Source organism: Acanthopagrus latus, chromosome 4 (genome assembly GCF_904848185.1).
Source record: "Acanthopagrus latus isolate v.2019 chromosome 4, fAcaLat1.1, whole genome shotgun sequence".
NCBI lineage: Eukaryota > Metazoa > Chordata > Actinopteri > Spariformes > Sparidae > Acanthopagrus > Acanthopagrus latus.
This window is the reverse complement of record NC_051042.1, coordinates 17,772,632-17,794,797: the sequence shown is the minus strand read 5'-3', so window position 1 is coordinate 17,794,797 and position 22,166 is coordinate 17,772,632. Positions and strand designations below refer to the sequence as shown.

The window sequence follows — 22,166 nt, the reverse complement described above, 5'->3', positions numbered from 1 at the left end:
CTTCCAGGTGATTGTAGCTCAAAGTCAGCTATCAGTAAGATTTGTGTTGATTGCATCATTAACTCTCATCAGGGGGCTACCTTAAAGTACTGCACACAGCTCTGCCTCCCTGTCTACCCTCAGATCCACAGTCTGTCGCACAGCTAGAACACAAGGGCAGACTCTACTGCTCAGATATAAACACGCCACGAGAACTGAGTTATTTATGTATTTCAGTTATTTAGAGGGAGGTTTGGGCAAAGCATGTAAATGTCTTCGTAGGTGTAAAACGAGAACAAAAGCAAACAAAGCAGTAGGTTACCACCACGTTCATGATCAAGTTAACTAAATGTATTAGATTAAATGCTTACAAATGAAGTCAGACACTTTTTTACAGAGAGACATTCAAGGCCTTAGATAGATAGAAAGATTCGGATCCACGTGAAACCAGGATGTTGTGTGTGTGTGTGTGTGTGTGTGGTGTGTATCTGCGTGTCTTGACACGGTGAAGTAGTGATCGGGGAAACTCTGCAGCTCCTTCATCAGCAGGTGAAGCTCTCTTTGCTCTTGGTCCTGTCTTGCTTTCAGGAGTGGGTGGGCCTAGTATTTTATTTTCATTTTATTAAGAAGTTAAGATATCACAAACCCATCTTCACTGTGTGATGACTCCACCTCATCTCGTACTGCGAGTTTTTGTAATGAACAGAAGAATAAAAGCATTGGGGGTCAGGCTGCAAGTTTTCTTGAAACATTTCTTTAAAATGGATGAGGTATATGAAAAAAGAAAAACAGACTTGGTGTGCAAAGGCCTTCGAAGGTCTCGACAAAGAAATGTTCAATGGACTTAGTCAACAGTTGCTGCTCTTGACATTGGCACCCTGAACCAACGTTGTATATCACAATACACCAGCCACTACGACTTCTGATTCAGACGCTCTTTCCTCCTGTGTGCTGTTTTGACTTTGACCTGATCTAAAATTTGTTCTATTCAGCCCTCTCTAACATGTCAAGGTTGCATTCTCCTCCACTTCCTGTCTTGGACTGTGAATTTATGTTTTTGAATGTTCTAATCTGAACACCAACATTAATGGGGTTCCATGCCTTCCCTGTTCGCTCTCAATACCTGGATACAGTGCTATTGCATTTATTCAGTGTGTTGTAGTTCAGTCCAGGTGGAAATTTGCACATTTGTGAGTATTACATTAGATGTTCAATTTTTACCACGGCACAGGGAGGCTGTGAAAGCACCTGGTATCTCTCCAGCGCTCAGATTCACATGCCAGGATATGTTATCAACACGGATTACGCTCCTCAGTCACAGCCAGGGTCACGCTACAAACGAGCGATGCTGTGTGCTTATGCGCACATTGAAATCGCCCACTTCCATAGCAGCCCTCAAAACCACGAGCCAGAAATGCAGCCAAGCTGGCCTAGATGTAACGTACACACACACACATACACACACACATACACACACACACAACACGGAATCATATGTATTTGCGTGCTTTCTTTGATTGTTTCTGCACAAGGACTGTGAAAATGTATTCATTAAATGTGTGTGGACACTACGTGTGGATGTGTTTGCTTTAAAGTGAGTATGGCTTGGGCTCAAAGAAGGATGTCAGATACAGTCAGCAGTTTTTTTTGTTTTTTTTATGACCACAGATGCCAGAGACAAGAAACTAAAGGTGTTATTTTGGTCAAGAATCCAATTGCCTTTAATTACTTGATTGTAAACAGGCTGTAGACAAGACCACTGGCTAGTCTATCTTTTCAATAAGCTGAGAGTATCTGAATGCTGCAGTGAGCTGCAGAACTGGGTGTTGATTCACAGTGAGATTTGTAGTAAGACCCTTTTTTAAAAAAAAAAAAAACAAAAAAAACAATCACAGGGAATCGTTTCTGTCTGAATTAATAGTCACACTGCTAAAAGTTTACAGGTTTTTTTTTAACTTTCTATAAAGTTTCTTTTTTGTCTGGGAATCAGAGTGAGACCTTGATAAAATATAAAATAGATGCAATGTCCCAGCAGGTCAAAATTAAGATAAAAATATGTAAGAAGAAGGCCCAGTGAACAAAGTGGTCTACTTTTCAAGCGTGGTCTTCATCAGATGCATATATAATACAGGGCCCTTACCTTCTATGTAAATATTTACCAGGCAGTGTATTGAAAGATCAACTGACTCCGAGCTATCAGATTCTTGAATAACCTCAACAAACTCCTCCACTCATATCTGAATATCTGCACCTTGAGAGTCTCCTCTCCCACACAGCTGCCTGAGCAATCTCTCTTTCCCCCTCTCTCTTTGTCTGTCTGTCTGCCTGTCTCTCTCTCTCTCTCTCTCTCTCTCTCTCTCTCTCTCTCTCTCACTCACACACACACACACACACACACACACACACACACACACACACACACACAGACAGCATGTTAAAAATGTTTCCTTATCATTTTGCTGTACTTAAGGTAATCTTTTTAAAACATTTGTTTGTTCAGGATTTCACGACATGTTCAATGCGTGATTGAGACAAGCAGTATGGTAGGGTACACTGACAGACTGCATTGATATTTAAATATTGATCGATAAAACGTCTACGCAAAGAGTTTTGTTTCATTTCATTGAAGCCAAAAACATCAGCCAAATGAAGCTTTAATGCTTCGCCATTTGCATTGGGGGTCAGACAAAACTCATCACAGCTCATATTATGCTATATGTAGCGTTGCAGTGTGGCAGTCATTTAAAAACCATTACGCCGTTCACATTCTTTAACACACTCTTTCTTTAACATTTCCATGAATAAATCTCCCGAAAACTAATTGGAAGTCACACTCCATGTCCTGGGTAGAAGCCCTTTGGCTAAATGACAAGTAAAGGTGTGTCAGCGGTGGAGCACTTCAGCAGCAGTCTGCGGGTGGCAGCGATGCATGCACTCCTTTGTAATGGATCCATCCACACTCTATAGATTGGTTTCCTGTTGTAAAGATACTAGACACTGTTTTATGTCGTGGATCTACAAGAAAGAAAACATTGGGAATATGTATGAGACAACCAGCTATAGTCCTATGACAATGTTATGTGCTGTATATCTTTGTAGAGTGGGATGAGATTGAAGAGGCACTAGCAGATGTAATCCATAATTATTAATTGATGTTTTAACTTAGCATCTGGCTATTTTGTTTAATGATCAGGAAGATAAATCAGTAATAAGTCTACGGGTGTCATCTATTGTGTCTTTCAGAATTTTCCTCTGATTAAAAGAAAAAGAAAAAAACATTAAGGTTGGTACATGCTTGTATAATATTATTAATATCTGTTCATCCACCTACACGGTTCAGTATTTGGTGGAGCACCTTCCTTGAACTTGCCGCAGTGTAAGATTATTTTCTGCTTCAATGGGGTCCATCAGCTAAGTCATTATTTCCTATTAGCATCACAAGTTTTGATTGATTTCCTGAGTTAATGTGAAAATGAAGCTTCATTACGTTAGCTTATGTACCAGCTTTGTATCATGATACTTTGCTTCAACTGTTTTCCTTAAGGTTTTTAGACAAATTATTGTTTGCTCATTAGTTTTAGGGGTTTTCATGTGGTCTGTTAGTCTCAGTTCCTGCAGTTTCAGTGTTGCTTTTGTTATACGACTGTGATCGGTTCTTAGAGTGACAATTAATATGCTTTTCACGCCAATTGAGCAAAATTCCACACTGTCTGTGAAAAGTTGAGTTATATTATTACCGTGTCAAAAAGGGAAAGGAAAAATCACATACTTCATAAACAGCTATAGCTGACAAGTACCTAGAGGTAAGAAAGACTCATAATTTTCTTGATTGCCATATTACAGGAACACATACAGGTCTCTGTTTATCCTAAATCATGACTGAATGATGTTGCCAGATGGCTGCTTGTTTGGCAATCTATGGAATTTACATATCTTGACTCTTCTCTTACCCGCACACCTGCATGCATAAACGCATACAGTATAGGGCACAAATGCAGTACATCTTAAAAAAAGGTGAGGAAGTGGCAAGATGAGTAGTAGTAGAGATTCAGCCCAATGCAGAGAGCTTGAGTTATGCAACATTAAAATGACTTAATGTCACAACATATTGCTTAAGATGTGACTGAATGATCTGATTGTGATTGAGCTTTCTCACAGGTCACAACAACAGTGTGCGCCACATTCGACTGAAAACCAAATTTAGATTTCGTTATCCAAACAGCTGCCTACACATTTGTAATTCCATTGATCGAAATATAAAATTCGAGGAAAAATATCAGCAAAACTTTTGCCATGGTTAACAGAGCAGGTAACCAACCACTGCAATCAGGATGCAGTGTTGTTGCCTTCCATCTTCGTATTACTGCACTTCATTCAAGACTGGCATTAAAGGCAGAAAGACACTTTGATAATGCAAATTGCCGGTCCATCACACAGCTTGTTTGTATTTCCTCTGTTTATAGAATGCCATGGAAATCAGGTGAAATTTATTTTTTTGCTATTTACTAAACCTGCTTAGTTTGTTTCATTTGAAAGGTCACGCAAGAAAAGGTTGAAAGCCATCAGCTCCAGTAACAGACATTATGCTAATCAATCAGCTGCAACCAATCATTACTTTGGGAGATTTGTATTGATAGAATTCTTTTACTGAATAACGATCTACTATATTGTCTGTTTGTCTCTTTGGCTTGAGTATTTACTGAATAACTGATTTGAGGACTATATAGTAGATGAGATGATGATGAGTTACTAGAAAACAGGCTGGGAGACGCTACATTAATGAATTAGGAAATGATTACTTCATGAATACCCGTCAAATCAACAAACTGATCGATTTCCTCTTGAGTTGCCCCTGACTCCTTATGAACCAACCGCTGATTGGCATCAGAAAGTCATGACTCATTAATTACTGAGTCATTAGTTACTCTTTTTGTGTAGCTTCAAGTAAAATGAAACCTAATGCTGAGTAGTTACTCATCAGACTCTCCTAGCCTTCTCTGATCTACTCCAGTTTTTGCTTTCAGTTTGTCGATATGTCAAAGATACATAAAATAGAGAAAATATAACACAACAAGTAAAAGTCTAAACTTGTAATTTTTGAGAAGTTTATTTCTCAATGATTTTTAAGAATAGTACAACATTAAACTCTTGGTTTATTCCATTCATGATGGGAAGAGGAGTCACATCTGTCAAAGCAGAGTTTGCTCATTAGTAGGTAGACCGGCAGATAAAAGGTTTTCATTTAAATGTAAATCAGAAGGGTAACAAATCCATTATAGTCGTTTGGAAAAGCACTGCTCTCTTTGCCTTCTGTGCCATATCTTTGACTCTCATTCCCAGTCAGGATGTTTTCACTACTTCTCATTCTGGCCGAGGAGATACCAGTGTCTGAAAGCTTCAGTGACAACAAATTACAGCTGGACGCTGGACAATGCTCTGAAGACGGATTCATTTGAAATTCATATTTTAATAAGCATCTCGCTGGATGGAGCCGGCCTGTTATTAATCAGCTGTGGCCCAACAGCTCTGTTCCTTTAAAGTGTCAGTCTGTGTGGAATCCATTAGTCTGCCCTGCTGCACATCTCAATATCATTTTCTTCATTTTCTTTCAATTGGGTTTAGCAAGTTTCCTGTTTGGGATGTTTGCTGTTTCATAAAGGTATTATCTCATCGCTGTCTAGCTCATCTGTACAGCGACAGACTGTTCATTTTCATTATTGATTAGCCATTATTTTCAATTAATTAATTAATTAATTAGGCTGTAAAATGTCAAGAGACATTATTAGTGCTGGCCATCACACATTTTAAAGACCCAAGGTGATGTGTTGAAATAGCTTTCATTGATAAGCACTAGTTGTTGACGGCAGTTTATAGAGAAATCAACATAGTTCACAACTAAGAAAACTGCTGTATTGAAAAGCCAAAGATACTTTTGTAGTTGAAAACAGTGATGGTAATGCATTATTTGTCAAACATTAAAGACCAATACATTTATTTGTAATATGTAAAACGTTCTGCTCATTACATTTCTAGGTCAAACAGTCCGTTCATCACTTTGGTTCAGATTGATTTCCTACATTTGGAGGGATCACAATGAAATTTGTAGTTTCGGTCCCCACTGGATAAATCACAGCAAATTTGGTGATCCCATGATTTTTCTCTGGCGTCTCACCATGAAGTTTTCATTTGTTTTGTTTTTTTTTTTTAGAGAAATGTATCAACAACCATTGTATGAATTGTTTTGGAATATGGAAGAAAACAGGACATCCAGCGTCCAGTTTCAATCAGGTATTTTAAGCCAAAACATAATCTTTTCCTAACCCTAACCAAGTGGTTTTTGTGCATTAACCCTTTGTGTTGCATTGTCAGAACGCACACATTTGAACCAGAAGAAATATAAACTAAAATGTACATTTCAAACATTTATTCTGGCAATAACATAGCCAGGTTTGCCAACATTGTACATGTAGTAGACTAGTAGTCTTGCTGTAAGAAGATTATCATATCAAAATTGTTGTTTATTAATTGTCTCTTAATCAGCTGCTTGTTTAAGGAAATATACTGCACTATTATCTGAAGGGTTAGATCTGTAAGATGTGATGGAGGTCCGTGTGTTATAAAACTACAGTGCTGAAGTTAACTTATAGTATAAGAATTTGATATTACTGTCTCCTTTTCCTTGGTTTCCTTCGGTTGGTTTTCTGTGTTCTTTCAGTGTAATTTTAATTGTAAGTATGACTTCATGAGAATCCTACCTGGACCACAACACCTGTCATGGAAAATAGACTGGGTCAAATACCAGACCATAATATGCTAATGGGATGTTTAAAAACATCCAGTAAATCTGGTAAAGACTTCCGCTGTGCTCGTGTTCAGTGGACTGCTCTGTGAAATTTTAAACAAAACATTTTTCTCTGATGTTTTCGATAAATCCTTTGCTAAGACTACAGTATGTGCGATATAAAGCTGAATTGTTCATTTCTCTGATAACACTTCTAGACACAAAGCCATGCATGTTCACATACGCAGGCGCACGCACATTAAAGTGGGCACATTTATCCATTCAGATTCCCAGACTAACCCCTTTAGGAGAGCCCCCCCAAAGGTAGATGGAGAGTGTGTTTTCCTTTGGTTGTGTTAATGGGGTTATTGATCATTCTGGCAACTGCAACATTTCTATAAACCAAATGAAGGCTCGGCTCAAAGTGTGCTGTGTCAGAGCAGAAATGCATTTAGATTACTTCATTCCACAGAACCTCCTCAGAGATGGCTATCTCCTACATTCGCATTACCCGTTATAGGATATCGGATATTTAAATGTGCAAGGTAAAAATGTTTTAAAGAAAAGTCTTCTCTTTAAAGTGCTGCTATTTTCTCTTGGTCCCCCTGGAGCCATATTGTATATTACATAGCTATTAACGATAAAATATTCCTAATAGGAGACCAAACATGAAAATGGTATAATTATTCGGTGAGAAGATGTTATAGAACATGATTGTATAATAATACAAAGAAAAAACAATACCCTTGAGTATCATTAAGGTTTCATCTAATGCAGTTTGAATGCACATGTTCATTAGCGTAATGATGTTTGATAAGTGCAGGCATTTAAAAAGGTCCATATTTCATCTGTGGAAAAGTGGAAAAGAAACTGTTATATCAGTATGTTGCTGCTGTAATTTGACATGGCAGCCTACTGTGTGACTGTGTACTTATATAGAATGTTGAAGTGAGGGCTGTAATGCACATAATTCAACCTTCTAAAATGTTTCACATATCGGGGAATCAGCATGAACAGCTGAAACATCTGGCTCTGAAATATCTGGGCCCGACCAATAATTCACTTTTGGGGTCGATGCCAGTGTTGCCATTCGGAAGTCCAGAAATTCAGATATCAATATGTTGGCTGATATTGACACACATTTTTCGCAGTGATTTCTCAAATGTAGTTAACAAACACTTGCGATAAAGTTGTAATGAAGGCGGATATCTATTAAGTATCTTTTTCTGACTACAATCTGTAAAAAGAATTACTGATAATATACTGATATATCTGTAGGCCAGTATCGGCCAACCAATTTATCGGTCTAGTGTCAAGCAACATTATATCCATCTTGCGTCAAAAACTGGACCAGTGATGTCACAGTTATGTTCAAAGCCAGAGCTTCCAAATTAATCAATATTCAAAATGTAACAGAACCGGTGAGAAATACCAGGCTTAAGACTGAAATTTGACCTTTTCGGTTATAAAATCCACATTAGGAAAAATCTGTGTGATTTTCCATAGGTTGAACAAAGGCTGCAAAGATGAGTCATCCATCCGAGTTTGGTTAAATGGTCACTTTTGGAAATGAATCCTCACAAGCAGAGGCATCACACTTCCTGTGAAGATACCGTAAGCACCTTCCTTTTCCCACTTAATGGTAATCTGTGCTCCCACTTTGTGTTTTGCTCTGTGTTCCTCCATATTTCAGAACAATTGACACTCATACCAAACTAAATAGCCTCCACTTGTCATGCTTTGGGTTAATTGTGCAAAGACTTGCCCTTTTACAAAGACTGCCTTTGTGCAACAGAGGGCCATAAAATAGGACAATGGAGACAAAACCAACCAATTCTAAATAGGGACGTTCTCTTCAACGGACGAACTTCAAGTGAGAGAACCGCATGTGTTTTGTTTCATAAATGAGAGTAAGACACCTGTATCTTAATGATCAGTCATATCAGCAGCAGGTTAAATCAATCCCTTTAACAGTCAGCTGAAAAGTCGATAACATAAACACAGTGTTAGCAGGGTGTCCATTAAAAACTGTCCAGCAGAAGGAGTCAAGCCACTTCAAATACTAACGCTGCTGCTGCAGTGTTCCCCAGCTGTATGTGCTGATGTTTTATTGGCGTTAACAGAGACCACGTTGACAAAAATCGATCCAAAAAGACAGCCTCAAAATCAAAGAGATACAAAGAGAACAACACCTTACAAACACGTTACATCACTCAAGCACGGTATATAATAGATCTTTACTAACGGCGAGTGATCTCATATGTTAACTTTCATCATATACTTGTTCATCATATGTTACCGCAAAGCCTTTGTGGCATATTTCTATACATTATTCTTTAAACCATCTCACTTAATTAGCCATCTTCGAATACACAGTGTCAAGTTGTTTGCTGAGCCTTTTAAGTTCCCCGATCCACCTTTATTTTCCTGCCATTGTGACTAATTGTAGACCTTGAGGCAAACAGAACTTCTTGACAGCCTTTGTGTGTGTTTTTGAATGTCGTGCTGTCAAATATTTGCCTTCACAAACAGTCACTGCTGTCTTTTTAAAACAAGAAGTGAGAGCTGAGCCTGTGATGTCACTCTTTAGTTAATCTCCAGAGGAATTCAATTCGGTAGACAGAAAAGGTGAAACTGAATGAGCACAAGACTGTATTGATACGTCTCTCTGTGGGATGTGCTCTTTGTAGTCAGTGAATCAGTGGCTTAGAGCTAAAGGAACACAGATCATTCAGAGTGCTCGAATTCGGCACTGACATGGATTTAATGCTCATGTGTTTTTTGCGGTAAAAAAAGAAAGAAATAAGAAATATGTGACGTTTCTCCGAAGCCTTTGATTGTGTGTCGCCTAAAGCCATAATGGTTCATTCATTGCACTGCTGTTATTGTTATTAACAGCGCGGCATCACCTGATTTGACATGGTAAAATAATATTTAGATTGAACTGCACTGTCTTCAGTTGTAATCGGTATGAAAAGCTTTGTAACAAACTACCTGCAACTATTTAGATGTCATGTGCTGAACAAAAATGTTCTGGTGGTTGCTGTAGTGACTAAGTCCATTATTTTAGCTGCTACTGGCTCCTAATTGGGATGAATTGTTTAGACGTGTACTTGGAAAAAATGTTACTCAGTCTTTGATGTAAATTCATATCATAATGTGTTTATTTTCTTACTCGTGTCCAAACTTCATAACGTCCGTCACTTCCCATAAATTTCTATACAAAGGTAAAACAAATATAGCCATATGATGGAGTCAAAATCTGTTTGCTCCATTCCCATAGGCAGCACCCATGATTACTGGCATGGACTCAGATCTCCTGTGTCCGGTCTTGGCCATTACAATACACCCGCCCTAGGGCTTAGGAGGAATAATACATTTAACACAAATAAAATACGTGGCTCTTACAGTTGTTTTCTGATTAGATTCTGGTAGAAGAGTGTGCTGTGAATTAGGATTGAAAGGACAGTGGGTTTTCCTGAAGGGGGTTTTTCGTTATTACTGCTATCACTCTGGTTTTAACTAACCTGCTCTGGCTCCTTATTACCTGTTTAAAAGGCACTTAATGGCTGCCGTGTTTTTCTCTAATACAAGCCATTACAGATATAGGAAAATTGGCAGTTTTGGCCTTTTTAAACATCACAGCTATGGAAGATCACAAGAGGTGAATGTTTTCTTCACTTGCTGCATCTTTGTCTTTGCCGCTTTTTATTAGTTTGATTTCTTGTCAGTAGTATTTTACGGAGCCCCAGACATGACAATTCAAATTTAGTTTATTCAAGCTATTGTAAAGCACTTTGAGCTCTGTTCCCCATTTGAATGGTACCATATGAATTCCATTTATCATTTTGATCATTCCTACTATAATTATTAGTATATTTTTGGGCAACATTGTAGATGACCCTGGTAGTGTGTCACCTGTACCTTCCTAACATTGTGATTTAAAAGGTTCCCCACCAGAGGTGCTGTAAGGCAGGAGTTGCTCGTGATATGTGGGAGGGGAAATTAGAAGAAGTTTGTCTCAGTTAAGTGAACCCAAGATGCTTGGCTTAATTCTTTTCTATAGTCGTCTTTGGTTTATTTATCTTGACTGCGCTGTTGTTATTCAAAGTTTTCTTGGCTTGGCTTTCCTGGTACAGCTAACCAGCTAACTTTTTTTCAATCTTCTGAGGTTGAACACAGCTAACTTACAGATATGTTGTGTGGAGACAAAGATGCTTTGAGAACGGGACATATACCAAAATGAATTGAAAAAAAATAAATGAAAGACAAAAAACAAACAAAAAATGTCATTGTCCATCACAATGTTTCATCTCAGGCAGGCACCGCCCAACCATTGCCCTCACTATTACATACAAAAAACTGGACTGTCAAAGTTCTAACTTGCATAGTAAGTCAAGAATCCAATACTTCAACCAGCATCCCATCTAATGCTCTGCAAGTCCAGCAGGAAGCAGAGACCGTGCAGGAAATGTGATCCGTGTCTATGAAGGTGTCATCTGGCCCTGCATGGTTCAGCGGCAGACACACAGACTGCTATTGGCGTGAGGGTTGTACAGTAAAAGATGTCCGCCAGACACATTGGCAGCAGGAGAGACACGAATCGATTTCCTGCAAGAAAGCATGGGGAGCCTAAGTGGAGGAGGGCCTCTTTAGCAAAGCTCTTATTAATTAATAGTGTCTCAGGAGGGGATTACATGATCTGATTCCTGCTTCTTCATCACAGCACAGCAGCTAATGATATCTGAGGGAGCTCTTCTGCGCAACACACCTCCACCCGGCATCGTATATGATCGTTACAGTGGAGTATGCAACACTAGAGGAGCATTCCTCTCTTCCTTATCATGAGTATCATTTGACAAGCCCTCTGTTATGTGTTGCTATTCATACTGTGAGTGGAGAGACTGAATATTACATTGAGCCAGCTTTGCAGTCAATAATATCTCCAGTTGTTAACCATCACACACTCAGTTACACATATCAGATACCTGGTTCACATGTATTAGAAAGTTGCAATGCAAATACATTAATTATTTCTTTGCTAAGCATGTGTACATTCTAGAATGTAATTTTCCGATTATGATTTTAAAATGATTAATTAGCTGCAGGAGAAAATGAAACATTACTCAGCATACTGCCACCAAATCCCATAGTGAAACTTGACATACATTCTGACATACTGCAACCACTACACTGTTCAGCAAAGCAAAGGTCATAGTGCCTGACGAACTGCTTCACAATTCATTAAACTGGAGATGAAGATGAGCGCATGTAAGCTTCTGTGCATATAATCAACTAGGGTTTTTTTTTTCTTAGGGGAAAAAACATCCGCTGTGCAATGATTATAGATTTATATAGTGTAGTTAAAGTCCTTTATATTGAAAAATACACTAGTGATGTATAAAATCCCATGAGCATAACTTAACTTAACTTACTGCTGCACAGCATTTTAAGCTTGTGCACCAGTTTGGATTTTTTGTATATCTTTCTTTCATTTTACTCACTGTACGATTATTGTTCACAGAACAGTAATGTACCATAATGTCCCTTTTTAGCGTGAAAACAGACACGTGATTTAGAGATTAATTTGCATTTGTTGAATAGAAGCTGTGCAGTCCAGTGCCATGGTTGGGAATAAACAGACACCAGCTATATATCAAAGTGCTATATGAAGGCAAGTGGATTTTCTTGAGTTTCTTGAATACATATCGAAGAGGCTATTTCAGCTCGGACTGACTAGGGAGTCGCAGGCTTTTCATTCGTGTACATCCTGTGCGTTGTTGACCCACATAGCCATCATGTAAATCTTTAGAGCATCTATCTGCCAGTGGCTGTTAGAAGTTCACGTTTTTAAAAGTTAATTTCCCCACCAGCCTGGTTCATTTCCTTGTAATGGACAGGATTTTGTTCATCTGCAGATGTCTTCCGTGCTGATTATTTATTTAGTCACGCATTTGTGAAACCAAGCGATCTTTGGACTTTAAAGGCCATGGGCACAGATGTCTTCATCATAGCCTTTTTACAACATAAAGACAACAGACCTTTTTCACAATAGACACGTGTTGCCTATCTAATTACATGAAGCATTTCTAAGTAAGCCACCTGCACAATCCCAGGGCCTGTAGACTGGTAAAACTAAACTGAATGCATGTTATTTATCCTACTGATCACACCTAGGTTGTCGAAAGTATTTCTACTTTTTTCCATAGCACAAGTTTAAAATAATACAACCATGACCATGAATTATTCTTGATTACTGAAGTACCAAGGCTTTAGATAAAACAGTCAGAGATGCGCAGATAAAACAACTGGCAACACAATGAACTGGTTCTAAATCCGTTGCTGTTCCAGCATCCCCGCCAGCAACAAATCCTAACACGTAACTGGATGTCAGAATGTTAATTACAGTTAACAAGTGTGTAGGTTTTAGTAAATTGGTTTAAGTACCAGCACTGTGCACACTGTGGAGTTTTTTTTAGTAGTATTGTATCAGAGTTTTAAGCTGCCAATTGAAGAGAAGTAGATTTTTGAGTCTTATTCCCAACTTGTCCAAAATTGATGCTTTCAACCCCAAAGAGCTTTTCTTATGAATAGCACCTTTACAATTCTGGTATTCTGTCATTAGATTACACCTTTGCTTTTGTCAAAATGAAAGACAGTCTTTTTCTAGTGTGTACAGCAGAAAGACACATTTGTTATCATTTGTCGTGTGGAATCACACAAGGTCAACACAACTTCCAATGAAAGCCCATGAGAGGTTGGTAATGACTATGCTCTTTAATCCTTTATTGTATTGACAAAGACACTAACCGACTGAACCTCACCTAGACACTTTGTATATTTGTTGTCAGAGGAGTAATGACAAATTGAAGAGAGGATGTGCTGCCTCCAAATACATTTCACCACATTAAATGAGCTGTTGCACAATGTTAAAGTTCATGCAAGTGTTGTCGTGATGGATATTATGCCTTTTATTTCCCCCCACTTATGTCCTTTCCTCCATCCATATTTCACAGGCAGGCTAAATGAGCTGTAGCCCGCGCACAGCAGAACACATCGGCATTAATAAACCATGAAAAGGTCAATTACGCGTCATTCAGTGAATTGTTGTGACCGTTCATAATCAGCCTTGTGTCAGATACATTTTAATCCCTCCACCCGAAGAATTCTTTCATCAGAATATGAAGTTCAGACTCTCATTTCCAATTCTGTCCATGCCAATGTATAGATTTTGTCCTCTCATTGAAATAACACAAATATCCTCATGAAACGTTCAAGGAGCTCAGATGAAAGCTCCCGTTTAACCGGTGCATCTGCGACATCACATCATCGTCAGCTGCATGACTCAGTCACATTAAATGCCCACTAAACCCACACAGGTGTGTCCACTCTCTCTGGTTGATTATGGTGGATTCCATTGTACTTGGAACTAAAAAAAACGACCTTGGACACAGGAAAAGTGCAATGGAACGGTCATCCAAGTTGGAATTCTAAGTTGGAAAATAGAGTGATGAGATCTTTGAGAGCAGGAACACCAGACATGAAACATACAGAATCATCTCCTTAACCTCGACACATTGCTAATGAAAACCAGAAAGTAAAGTGGCAGTATTTTGTGGTGTACCTTCGATCTTCTGATGGCATATTCTGAACTAATATATTATTCTAATTGTAAGACTCACAATTCAACATCTCTCCAGTCATCATGTTTGATTTGTTGTTGGAAGGGATTGTGGCTGCGCTGTTGACGATGCAGTACCGTGAATAACCCTGACTCAAAACTTGAAATACAAAATAATACCTGCATCTGTGTTCGACATACTAGTTAAGGTATGTTTCTAATCAGATTATCCATGTCATGTGGTGAGACTTCTTCCCAACACACATCGCACCCTGACCCCCGTAACCTCATACTAAAGCTTACCAGCCAGGTCATGAGGTGTTGGTGGCTACAAGTGTGTTGGCTGGCCTCAAACACATCGAGCACAGAGGTGAGAGACACACATGCGAACTGCGACTGTGCGAGAGTGTGTGCTTGTGTCAGTCAAACCCTGCCCGGGTCCCTTTAAGTCAACAGTCTACTGACTCACCGTGTATTAGATGTCACATGAAAGATGAGGCTGAGCGTGCACTTTAATCACATTTGTTAGATTGACAAATAGCTTTATGAAGGGGACAGTTGAGGACAGCCATTTAGCTGAAGAGGGCTTTCAAACCCAGGAGATGCCCCAGAGTGCACTTGATTACATCTCTTTTTTTGTCCACAGAGTTTCGATAGAATGTTTGGCAACTTGAATATTTTTGCTTTCACTTGCAGTGTCATGTTCTGCCTGATCAGCTCCGCTTAATGTCTGTTCATTTGTGTTCAACACTGTCGCCGCCACTGAACAGCAAGAATGACATACTGAATCTTAAATAGTGGTGGCATTGTACCGATAGTGCACTGCCCTATTTTTGTGTTGTGTTTGTGGAACATTTGAATTTTAAGCTGTTTTAATCAATATCCTTATAATAGCTACGGATCAACTGACTACCTGTAAGTGAAAGGGGTCATCTGAAGTGATGAACCCACAGGAAAAAAAAAGAAAAAATCAGCTGACTTTGCAGCAACTTTCTGTGTTTTATAGCATCTTTCAGCTCATTGTTTTGGTTTGATTGCCTGCAGTTCACTCTCGCTGCTCTCACTTTGTTTTCTGCTATAGGCAGCCGTTCTCAGTGAAAATGCTCTGACACAGCAACTGCATAATACTTATCAAGCACCAAATGGTGATAGCTGAAGAACACAGTGGAGCTTGGCAGTTGTCAGTAGAAACTAGAACAGGACCAAAATATAAGTGGACTTACATTTGGTAAGGGTCCACAACACACAATTGAATTCTGTTGCTCTTTAAAGCTAGATGTTAAGCAACTGTTTACAACTATCTGCTAACCCGGCCAATACAGTTTATCAACTTTATGAGATCAGCGTTATTATAAATGCTTGTTCCAATGCACAATGCTGTTTTTGTTTTGTTTTGTTTTGTTTTTTACCTGGAAACAAGCCTTATGGTTGGTTATGGAATTAACTTCAAAAAGTGAAAATATGAGTAACAACATGCAAATAACTAAAATCGAAATACAAATGAAAATAATAAAAACCTCTTTTTTCCAGTTTACCCACTAAATGCTGTTCGTAAGTCAATTTCCAGGATTGAAAGCTACATTAATAAATGGCTCAGTATGTCCTGTACATCCATTAGCATTGTTAATTTCAAATCCTTCAGGTGAAACTTGCTATAAATCATGGCAGCAACATATCAGTCCATTTATTCTGAAGCTGTGACTGATGACTCCTCATGTGTCTTCAGGTGTGTTTCAGGGGTCTATGAAGAATTATTGGTGATGCGTTATGATACATTTAACTTCACCTAACAATCATGTTGTTGATGTCTTCACTGGTAGCTATAGGGACCTGTAGCCTCGGATGGAAACTGGTAATTATCCAATTGACACAATCAAGTGTCTTATTTAGGAAATGTGAGTTGCTAAAGATTAATCATCATTGATTAGAGACCTTGCGATTTGAATCTGCCCCTTCTCCAGATTAGTCAGCCATTGATCTGTGACAGCAATTTCACGCTTGTGGCCAACCAATCGACCTGGTCGTAATGTGTGGCCTCTGTCAGGCCTTTTTCATGACCTCCTCATTCATCAGGGGGTTACTGGCAAAACTGTGTGCACCTTATTCTGCTTCAGAAAATGTGTTTCTTGTTTGTGTACAGTGACTTATCTTCAGGGATCTAGCAGATAACATACTTGCAATTTTCATCTTGAGCTGAAAGTCAGCCTGAGAGCAAAAAATAGTCCCTGAAACCTGGTGCTTGGCCACTCATATCAGTATTGTTCTTTAAATATGGCACATGCCTCAAGACTGAGTCAAAAGTGATTTAAAATTGAGTGAGATGTGCTTTCCAGGCTGAGTAGATTACCCACTGAATGATGGTTCAGCAGACGCTGTAGAGATCGAAGTTTGTTGTGATAGCATATCAGAGCTTGTCTTTCTCTTATAGAGATTGTGATTACAAACATCATCATCTCACTCTCCTCCCCCCAGACCCCTGCTTTTTGGGGAAAAGTGCAGGGGTTCTCGTCCTCGTCCGCCCGTTGAGTGTAACAGCTTGATAAGGATGCTGTGGTGGAGCCAGGCCTCTGTAACGTTGCGGGCGCTGCAGTCTCTGATTTCCCATTGCTTGGCAAGCTGAGTCCCATTTTGTCCATTTCATTTTCCTGTGGGCGGACACTAGCCCGGAGCAGCCTTAAATCCAAGATGGATTAGCATGACTGTTATCCCACCTCTCTTCCTCTCCTCCCCCCGGGCGGTGTTCGATGGTCGCAGATGCTCTGGGCAAAGATCGTCTCAAAGTCCACCGCTCTTAATCCAAAACCTTTGCTTTCCTCACCAGTTTGAGTTCTGCCACAGGCAATATGTGTTTTCAGCAATCGAAAAAAAAAAAAAAAGATGTACCACTGCTGATGATGAAGGAAACCATATACTGTAAATTATTATAATTGGGCTCTTGCCTTGATTTTCACCTGTCTCAGAAAAAATACAGTTAAACATTACGAAAATATGTAATTGGCAGGTTGCAGTATGTTAATACTGGACCCATCTGCTAAATGTTAAGTTAAATGGCAATATATTTAATTCATGTTCATTTTCACATTATGTCCTTGTTGGAAGAACAAAATTATGAATCTGTTAAATTTTATGTTCAGGCACTCACAGTCCTTGGTTAAGGTTAGGGATAGATGGTTTAATACTGGTTTAGAATGAGTTTGCTGTTTTAACCTGTGGCCATCTTTCCCTCACCTTTGCCAAAGTGCCTCTGTTGGCAAAACCTAAACACATGTGCGGGTTAGGGTACAAAGGCCTAATGTGATGAGCTGTTCCAGGTACATTTGCAGCTTACAGATGAAACACAGATGTCTTCTGACAACTGAATATGTGCCTTCATGCTCTGAGGATTCTTTGCAAACTAGACTGCGATTACTGTATTTTCACGAATAATTGGTAAAAATGAAAATGGTGAAAAATGCTCACTACAATTACCCTGAGCCACAAGTGATGTTTCCGAACCACCTCTTTTGTCCAACCAACAGACTTAAACCCAAAGAATCTTCAGGCAACCAGCATATGGTTGACATTTTGAACATTCATGTTCTCTTGACTGACTAAACGATTAATCAACTTATTTACAGCTCTATTGCAAATCCTTTTCTCTCATATAATTAATAGAGGCTTCCTCTTAGCTAGAGTTCGATTTATTCATGTGGGCCTGTATTAGCTTATTTCAGATATATTTGTATTGGTGTTTATGTCTGACAATAAGTAACAAGACATTTCAGTACAGAAATGCCATTTATATGTTTGAGGGTTTTAAGCTGTGTGTAAACAAATCCATCGTGGTTGATCTATTGTTATCAGTTACTCTAAACTCTCAAATATCTACACCAGTATCTACCTCAAAAATACAGTATCTATTGAGCTTGCACTGAGTGAAGCGGTTTTGGTTCCTGCCCAGGTTAGGTTGACAGCCAGTCCTTTAAAAGTACAGATCATTCCCTGTTGGCTCACTTTATTAATTAGTGGAACTTCTCTTGATTTTGTGAGACCCATAAACCAACCTTATAATTTTGCTTCCTCACAGTAGTTTCTCAATGCTTCAGACAGTTCATGAATTCCTTGGGAGAGTTTCTGCGTTACCGTACAAGTCATTTGTGCTATAGAGAAATTACAGCGTTTTTGTGTGTGTATATATAATTTCTGTTAATTATTATTCACATTATATTGGTGCTGTATGCCAGGATCAGCCAGAGACGCTAATGTGCATGTTCCACTGAGGTCTTAAGACCTTTCTTTTAAGTCTTGGGACAAGAGAAGGACAAGTCAGTGTAGGTCTCAGTGGATTTATGTTTTTACAGCACATTGTGCTGAATGGAGTGTTGTCATGATATTGTTCAGGAAAATCCATTAATATTCTCCAGAATGGAGTGTTTATGTGTCATATGGGACAGAGAGGTTACCTTAACTTAAGCACTTGGGTTAAAGAGGGTTTCTTTGAAGGATATTTATACTCCCTGTTTGTACAGTGGCTCTGATGAGGTTGTATTGTGTGAAAATGTTAGTGTATGCGCCTTCTATAAGGTGATTAAACAAGCAGCATTGTGCTCCATTTTCCTCCTTGACTCAGCCACCCATGGATTGAGAGCTCTGAGAGCTGATAATGCGAATGTGTTTTGGCCACACATGGTGGGAGGTATCTGTGTATGCACGGAGCAGCTTTCACAGAATAAATTGGCCACCACGTTTTGGATACTTCATTCTTTGTTTAATACATCTGTGGCTAATACTCCATTGGCAGCCTAAAACTGAGCATAGTTAAAACGCAAGTGATGGTGCACCAGCAAACAGTCCATGAATGTGAAGACCACAGCCTGACTTTTGGATCTTTAGCTGCACATATTGTTTTTTTTTCTGCATTAAATGGAGGGGGAAATGTGTGATGAGCATGATTCTTATCAGTATTATGAGCGTGATTTAGTTTGAAATCAGATTCTATGAATGTAACTCAATGCTTGGTAAATAAACAATACATATAAACAATACACATTCAGTGTTACTCAACAAAACAGAATCGCTTGTTTCCTTGAAGTCTAACAAACTTGTTGAGTACATTTTCTTCCACATAAAACATTCCTAAATCAGATTTCTAAGTATTTTCAAACCAAACCAAAACAATTTTTAAAGTCTCTGTTTATTAACTCCCTGATAGCTCACCTTGAAGAGCCTGAGCCCCTCATGTACAAAGACTTGGTCCACAGCAGCATCCTGGGGTTGACTGCCCCCCTTTCCTGTCTAACTCTCCAAGCAGTTCTATCAGATAAAAGTAACAAAGTTGGATTACTGACTTGCAGTTGTCTTTTCCCCTGTCTTTGTTGGTGCATTGCTGGATTATATCTCGGCACGTAACATTCACCTGGAGATCAGTGGGATAGCGACATCATTGGTAAGACTGACAAGACATGACATCACCCACCCATGTGCAGCCTCAACAGCAGGGGCCCACAGAGAGAAGTCGACTCCTAGGTTAACTTAATGTAGCTATCTTTTGCAGATTATAGGCTCGGTTTAGGACCCAGATCCTCTTATTTATTATGACTGATGGATCTGGGTTTGTGACTTTATTGTGACTCTATTACTATTGATCAACTCCATAATTATTTTGAAAGCCTTGAAAGTGCCTCTCGTGCATCAGTTATCATGATACTTTACTCACCTTTGTCCCGCCGTGACCAGAAGTATCAGCACAATAGTCTCCCCACTGATGTCCCCAGGAATCTCGTGGATACCAATTTAGCTGAGCTCACAATTAGTGAGATATTTTGTTTGTTATTACTATATTCTATTATTTATTATATTTTGATTGTTTGTTACCATGTGTAAAACCATCGTTGTCCAGTTGAGGTGATACTGACAATCTACTGATAAATCCATAGCAACACAGTTATAATATCCGACTGAGGAGCCCTGATAGTCCTGATAGCAATAAGGTGCTGCAGCCATAATGTCAGACATTCTTATTCTGTGCTTTCAATGTGACATGCTGAGCTGTAATGATGTGGCAGCATAACTGCTGACTGGTGATCACTTTATACCTTGCTATAGCTATATTTGGCGACCAGCTGCTGTTGACTGTGGAGCTAAATGACCCTTTTAGCAGACTGGAGTCCGCCTGGACTGTCACCTCAGGTCACATGGGGAGGGACTGCAGACAGTCTTATAATGCCAGGGCCATCGGCTGCTAACAAACATACCTTGTGTAACACTGGTATTGTGGTCACACAATAATAAAAAGGGCTATTGTTTGAACATCAATCAGTGTTGCTTGAAGTCTCCTCTTACTGTCAAGAGCCTTGATTTGACACATTTGGGTACATCTCCTTGTAAAAAACCTTGATCTGAACAATCAAGCAACTATCAAATTCACACAAACACAAGCACACATACAGTCACACACAGACACACAGACACACACACACACACACACAGCTGAAGATGTTAAGCATGCTGTTTAACATGCGTCCCAATGTGGAAAGAGTCCACTTCAGTGTGGCTCATGAAAAACCCTCAGAAATAAACTTGGGCATCCTGCTTGCTTTGCATTAAATTAAACATCACCAAGCTCAGAAACTCATTTCATGGCACATTCCCACTTCTACTGGGCCAATATGGAACATTTCTCTGCACTGCCGCTGTCAGTCCTCCAGCTTACTCACCATTTATCATCCATACTTGACCTCTCACATTACTCTAGCGTTCCAGAGCATACTTTGCATTTGCCGTCCCATATAGTCGAGGGGAATCTGGGATTCCAGAACAAAGAAAGTTTCCATCCACATCCATCCATCCATCCAACCATCCAAAAAACATGTGAAACAGTTATTTTATATGACTTTATTTATTATGAAATCTGTTGCTGAAGGTTTTGCAATTTGGTGTTAGTTTTCACACTCACCTTTTAGCTTGGGAGATATTTACATTAATTAAAGGAAATCCTCATAAATATTTATCTACACATTGCACTGCATTCTGCAATGCATATTTGTCATGATGACAAAAGTGCAGGGACAAATAAAAACACAAATGCACACAACTTTACATAGACTTCAGATTCAGTGCGACATCCTTGACAGACTGCAGAAGCAGTGCATGTTTATAATTTCCCAAGTAAGTAAAAATCTTACAATACTATATTTCTCATTTAAGTTGTGTTGATTTTGTTAAAACGTATTTGAGAAATGTTGTAAGCAATGCCGGCCCTGAGTAATTTGGTGCCCTAGGCAAGATCTTAGCCGGCGCCCCCTTGTATCGCAGTCAATTTTACAATCAATTTTTATACACTCACACAGAAACGGCATGTATGTGTTTTAGATTTTATTTCTTTTAAGTCAAAAATATCTCACCAAATAAAAACTGAAGAAAGTGATAAAAATACGATAAAAATAAGGCATTGTGCAAACATAGCTCTCAGCCTCAGCAAGTGCCATCTCTCGCTTATCTATTGTCAGTCGCTTTGCAAAACAACCTCCAACTCCTTCCATGTTGCCATGTGGGTATTGTGCTCCTAGATAACCTTCACCTAGTGACTTGCATCTTTCCAGTCCTTTAGTCCTTCCTTATTAAGTCTGTATTCTTTTGGAGAAAACATTTAGCAGCAGAAGCAGTGCAAGCTGTCATTTCTGCTTGAGTACATCAGCCATCTTCTTTTGATTTTTTTCAGCATTGACTAAGACTCTGTTACAAAAGTCATATTGACGCTCTCCCATCTTTGTTTTTGGGAAATGTGTAACTGCATTTTTATTTGAA

At 39.1% G+C, this 22,166-nt stretch overlaps 1 protein-coding gene across 2 annotated transcripts in view; it reads left to right on the top strand.

The window, feature by feature from the left end:
- gpc6a (glypican 6a) overlaps positions 1–22,166 on the top strand; it is a 253,302-nt gene that overhangs the window by 28,306 nt on the left and 202,830 nt on the right. The window contains exon 2 of one of the 2 annotated variants that reach the window (XM_037095506.1): positions 8,267–8,374. The exons of the other annotated variant lie outside the window; for it this stretch is intronic. The gene's annotated coding sequence lies outside the window, so the exon portion shown is untranslated. The remainder of the gene's footprint in view (positions 1–8,266; positions 8,375–22,166) is intronic. 2 annotated transcript variants of the gene reach the window in all.